The following is a 6,000-nucleotide window of genomic DNA, read 5'->3' as shown; positions in this document are numbered from 1 at the left end:
TAAATTATAGATTGTTTTTATTATGAAGAAATATGATATTGTTATTTTATTTTATTGATGAGTTAATATTTGTTAAAGAAATATGATTCAAATTTGTGCATGAATGAAATGAAATATAGATTTAAATAGAAATATAGAGCTATAGCGAAAACTGAACTTTAACTTATTGATAATAAAATAATAAAATTTGTTTAATGCAGAATGGAAATAAACTAGCTCAGACGATGGTAGCTTATCTTTGAGAAGAGATGTGGTGGCTACATGCCTTATAATTGTGTTACAATAAGACTCATAGACCTTTCTATTACTGAGAAATAAGGGAAACCCCCAACATCCAAAAACCTAACCCTAGGAGATGAAGCACCAAAATTTTTTGGGCCATGTTGGGGTTAGTTGGTACACCAACTTCCCAGGGTCGTAACTTTGGCATACGATCTTCATTTGATGTATACAATGCCTCATTAGAAAGATATATTCTAGGACTACAACTTTCGATTACAAACCCTTACCATTAACAATGGGTTTTCTTGTTTTCCAAAAAATGTCGTTTAGGGCCTTAAAATGGCTCTGGAAGTTCACGACTCGAAAAATTGTCAAAAATAGTAAATCGTGTCTTAATTAAGGAAACTTAATGAAACAATGTTGTGGGTCGAAGTGGAATGGGTGGGTGGCCACCAATATCCACTTGGATCAGTCCTCCCTCCTTAGGAAGCAATGGTCCCCACTACATTGAGTGCCTCCATGAGATGGGGAAATTTCTGCTGAACTTGGTCCCTGGTGAGCCACTTACCTTGGTGCAAGATTTGGATAGATTTAACAACTTGATATAGTTGGATCCTCTATTTTTTAGTGTTCTTGATCTATGTGTCCATAATCCGATTAGTATGCAATCCGAGTTGAGCTCTGTTGGTGTCAACTTCTTAACAATGTCTGATGTGTCCAACAATGGTGGAAAGTATGGTCGAAGGCAATCCACATTGAATATGGGGTGAAAGCCAAGGAATGGGGGGATACTAAGCTCGAAAGCGTCCTCCCACAACCTTGGTGTAAGGCCTATATCATAGTGGTCAAAGCTTACAATGGGCTCCAACGAGGCACTCTTTCTACATATGTAACCAAACTATCACTCACCTGAAACTTATGGGGCACCCAATGCTGATCATGTCGCTGTTTGTATTTTGCATTGGCTTTCTCTAGTATGTCGTGACCCTGTTGGTGGATGTGTTGAATGTGTTCAATAAACCTGGTGGCTTTATTAGCTTTGGACTGAACATGGGTAGATTATTCCCGTGTATTTGCAAAAGATAGTACAACATCAAGGGGACATAATGGTTGAAATCTCAAGCTCACTTCAAAGGGGTTGTGGTCAGTCGAGCTATGGAGAGCCATGTTATAACTGTGTTAGACATAGGGAAGACTCTCATCGTGGATGCTTAGAGTTATACATGCGTAGTATGTGCATAATCATCATATTGAGCATCTTTGTTGGGCCATCAGTTTAGGGGTGGAATGCAATTGACTTGGTGAGATTAGCGTCCAACAATGACCAAAGGCTCGACCAAAACGCAATTTGTAACATATTGTCCCAGTTTGATATAATGGTTTGCAGGATCCCAAAATGTACCCACAGTCACTCAAAGAAGAGTCTGGCAGTGGTCTCTGCTGTGACAATCTTCTTGCAGGCAACCAATATGGCCATCTTAGAAAATCTGTCAACGACCACAAATACACTGTCATTGTCGTTCTTGGTAGAAAGAAGGCTAGACATATAGTCCATGGAGATGGATACCGAGGGCTGAATAGGGGTAGGTATAGGAGTATGCAAGCCTTTCTTCTTAATAGTTGGCTTGACGATGGCACAGGAAGTGCAGGATCTGATGTATTTTCCAACATTTTATCGGATATTTGGCCAATAAAAATACATATGTAGTACAACAACAATTTTCTCCACACCAAAGTGTCCTGGGACTCGAATGTAATTCGCCTCCCAAATCATCTTGGCATACCCACTTAAAGGGACACAAAGGTGGCTCAGGTAGCATAATAGGCTCAGGTAGCATAATAATGCATCCTGGAGGTGGAAGTCTGGAACTTGCTTGCCATCCACTAGCCTCTAGTATGTGGTGTTAAAATCTAGATCATTTTTATATAGTTGCAGCCATCCAGAGGTCTCATGGTCGCAAGAGTTAAGAACAATGGTTAATGCTGCAATCAACGGTCGACTGAGGAAATGTGCAACATGATTGGTGTTTCCCTTCTTGTATTTGATATTCAAATGGAATTGTTGCAGATATGTGGACCACTTCTGATGGCGATTGTTCTACAACTTCCCTTGGGTCTGTATAAACTACAAGGGTCGGTGATATGTGTGGATAATTGTCTCCTTGCCCAGAAATAAATGTTTCCATTGTCAGCAAGCCTGCATGATGGAATACATCTCCTTATCATAGATGAGGTATTTATGAATTGTGTCAGAAAGTGTCTCACCTATATAATCCACTGGATGCCCTTGTTGGGTGAGAATTACACCAATAACATAGTTTGAGGCATCTGTCTCAGTTTCAAATGGTTGTTGTAGGTCTGGCAATGTGAGTATTGGTGCAGAGTAGAGGCAGTGCTTTAGCTCAACAAATGCCTTCTATTGGGACTCAGACCTTAAAAACTTTGCTTTCGCTCTGCCCTCGGTAACTTGGCTCAAAGGCCAATTGATATGAGAGAATCCGAACATGAATCTCTGATAAAAATTGGCAAGGCCCAAAAAGCTGCAAAGCTCTGTTAGAGTGGTCGGGGCTGGCCAATCCCTAATGACTTGGATCTTAGATGGATACACATGCATACCTTTCTCATCAATGATGTAACCCAGATATTGGATCTGTCTCATGCCAAAGGTGGATTTCTCCAAGTTGGCACATAGTTTGTGTTGTCGCAGGTTTTGAAGGACCTATCGAATGTGTTGCAAGTGCTCTTCCCAACTCCTGCTGAAGATGAGGATGTCGTCCAAATATACAACCAAAAATGACTTGGTAAAGGGTTGCACGATGTTATCCATCAATCTCATAAAATTTGCAGGGGCATTTGTTAACCCGAAAGGCATGACCAACCACTCAAAATGGCCCTCCTTGGATTTGGAGGCAGTCTTCCATACATTCATGGGCTCTATTAGAACTTGGTGATAACCAAGCTTTAAATCCATCTTACAGAAATACCTGGCCCCTTTGAGCTGGTCAAGAAGGTCATCAATATGTGGGATTGGATACATGTTCCTGACAATGATTTTATTTAGTGTATGTAATCAATGTAGAGTCTCCAGGTCCCATCCTTCTTTTGTACAAGCACAATCGAGCTCCCACGAGGTGAGGAAATTGGTCGTATGTGCCCTTTTTGTAACAACTCCTGCATCTACTACTTGATTTCTTCATTTTCCATAAGAGAGCAACGATATATCGACCCATTGGGTAGAGGTGCTCCAGGAATCAGATCGATCGAATGCTTGAACTTATAATGCGAAGGTACCCCTATGGGCGAGGAGAATATGTCCCTGTATTCTTCCACAACCTTATCGACTTGCTTATGCTATACGATGGAACCCTTCGCGAGGGCCATGGATGTGGCCACGATATTCCCCTTACTTTTAGAACGAATAAAAAAGAAAACAAATTTTCTAGTATGGCATATGATCTTACTGTATTTCTTAGAAGAGATCAAAGAGATGATAGTAGGCGGGGGTACCTCCGATATTCTGTAAAACTTACTGACCAAAGTAATAATAACAGTGTGAGGCCCCGAATCATACACAACATGATGCTTTCACAATTATGGATGGCCTAATAATACATCAAAAACTTCAAGAGGAGCAACGTCACACAATACCTCATCCGTGAAGGGTTTGCTGTTGTAGGGAAAATGACATTGTTGGCCGACGTGAAGATCTCGTCCCTGGTGGAGCCACCCGATGGTGTATGGATGTGAGTTTGGTGTGCTCGGTAGGCCCAACTGCTTAACGACCTCTGCTGGAATGAGGTTCTTTTGGCTATCACTATCAACAATGAAATGTAACGGAGACCCCTTCACCCACATCTGTGAGTGGAAGAGACGCTCCCCTTCCTCTCGATCTTCGGGCCCAATCTTTTGGATCTTGGTGGTGGCAATTGTGGCACTATTCTTCGCATCAATAATCTACTTCCCTTTGTCATTCTCCTTATCAGTTTCTCACTCAGAGTCGGAACATGCATCTGACTCTGAAGCCTTTAGTGCAACCATCAGTCACTGCTTGGCTTTCTACTCATTTGTGTTGTGAGTGGGGCTCTTATGGAACTCACACCACTTTCTTATGTCCTTCTTTGATTTCATGGTGTTGTTCTTTGTTTGCAGCTTTGGCGGGTTTTCTTGGGTCACCCCGCCTTGGATTTGTCCTTTTCTCTGTGATTTGGAAGCACCTTCCCCTTGCTTCATATTTGCAGATCAAAAGTCTTGCTTCTTGTGTTTAAATTTCTGCTCGTTCTTAATAACGTCTTAATAGGTGATGCCAAGTGAGGAGATGTCCAGGAACTCCATCGTGTCCTCGATGTATGTTTGTAGATAGCTATAGTACTTGATTACTAGATTCCGCTCAGAATCCTTGATACCCAACCTTGTGTGAAGGGTATGAAAAATATTTGTGAACTCTAGCACGTCTTGGTCCCTTCCTGGTCGTAGTGTGGTCCATTTTATGTACTTATCTTCATAGCTACCAACAAGATAATATTGTTCCTTGATGACGTCTCAGAAATAATTCCAAGTGGGCGCAACTGAAAATAGTGAGGTTTCCCTCTCATTCCTTTGCTCATAGTAGGTTTCGCACCATTCCTTAATGCGGGGGGGATGTGTTGAGGAGAGAAAAAGTAATCTTTTCCTTATTGGAAAAATCATGAACCGAAAAATATCCTTCCTATAGATTTAACCATTTATCTACGACATTTATCTGGCCTTGAAATATGGGAATGTTAAAGTTGACTTGTACCTTAAATGGAGTGCACCTCCAGGGTGGCTGGTGGATGAAGATGTGTTGGCTGTAGGAATCCGCCGAAGGATCTAGGAAAAGATGTCCATCATCGCGTTCCTTTTTCACTCGAGGGATTCTTCGAGTAATATTTTAAAAGGATCTCCTAATCCCTCATATTTCTTTTCTTCCGCGATGGGAGGTCATTGGGGTTGGTGAGGTTAGTCTTGTAAATTTTCAAGCCCTAACTCTTTATACCCCGACCTCGTTGGGGACATGCACAAAAAAAAGAGAAAGAACAAACCGCTCTGATACCATTGATCCATATTTTGTGCAGGAATGAAATGAAATACAGATTTAAATAGAAACACAGAGCTACAACAAAAACTAAACTTCAATTCATTGATAACAAGATACTGAAAACTATTTACATGCATAATGGAAATAAACTAGCTTAGGTGATAGTAACTTATCTCTGAGAAGATATGTGTTGACTACATGCCTATGAATTGTATTACAATGAGGTTCGCAGGCCTTTTTATTATTGAGAAACAAGGGAAAACCATAAACATCCCAAAACCTAACCCTAGGATATGAAGTGCAAAACATTTGTGGACCCCTGTTGGGGTTAATTGCTACACCAACTTCCAGGGGTCGTAAATTTTGAATATGATCTTTGTATGATGCGTATGATACATCATTAGAAATATCTATATGAGGAATACAAATTTCGACTACAAACCCATGCTATAGGTTATGAGTTTTCCCATTTTCCAAAAACACATCTTTTAGGGCCTCAAAACGACTCCGAAATTTTAGGCCCTGAAAGTTTTCCAAAAATAGTAAACTATGCTACAATTAAGGAAACTAAAAGAAACAATGTTGTGGTTCCAAGTGGAATATGTGGGTGGACACCAATATCCACATGGATCACACATGCATATTGTTGGCTTGAGGGGGCCTGACCCAGGTTCAACGTTAGTTAGCCAAACAAATCCCTACATTACTCATCCTTTTGGCAT

The sequence above is a fragment of the Pinus tabuliformis genome, chromosome J (assembly GCF_031772625.1).
Source record: "Pinus tabuliformis cultivar Carrire ecotype Pingquan chromosome J, CPIR1, whole genome shotgun sequence".
Lineage (NCBI taxonomy): Eukaryota > Viridiplantae > Streptophyta > Pinopsida > Pinales > Pinaceae > Pinus > Pinus tabuliformis.
This window is presented reverse-complemented; position numbering follows the sequence as displayed.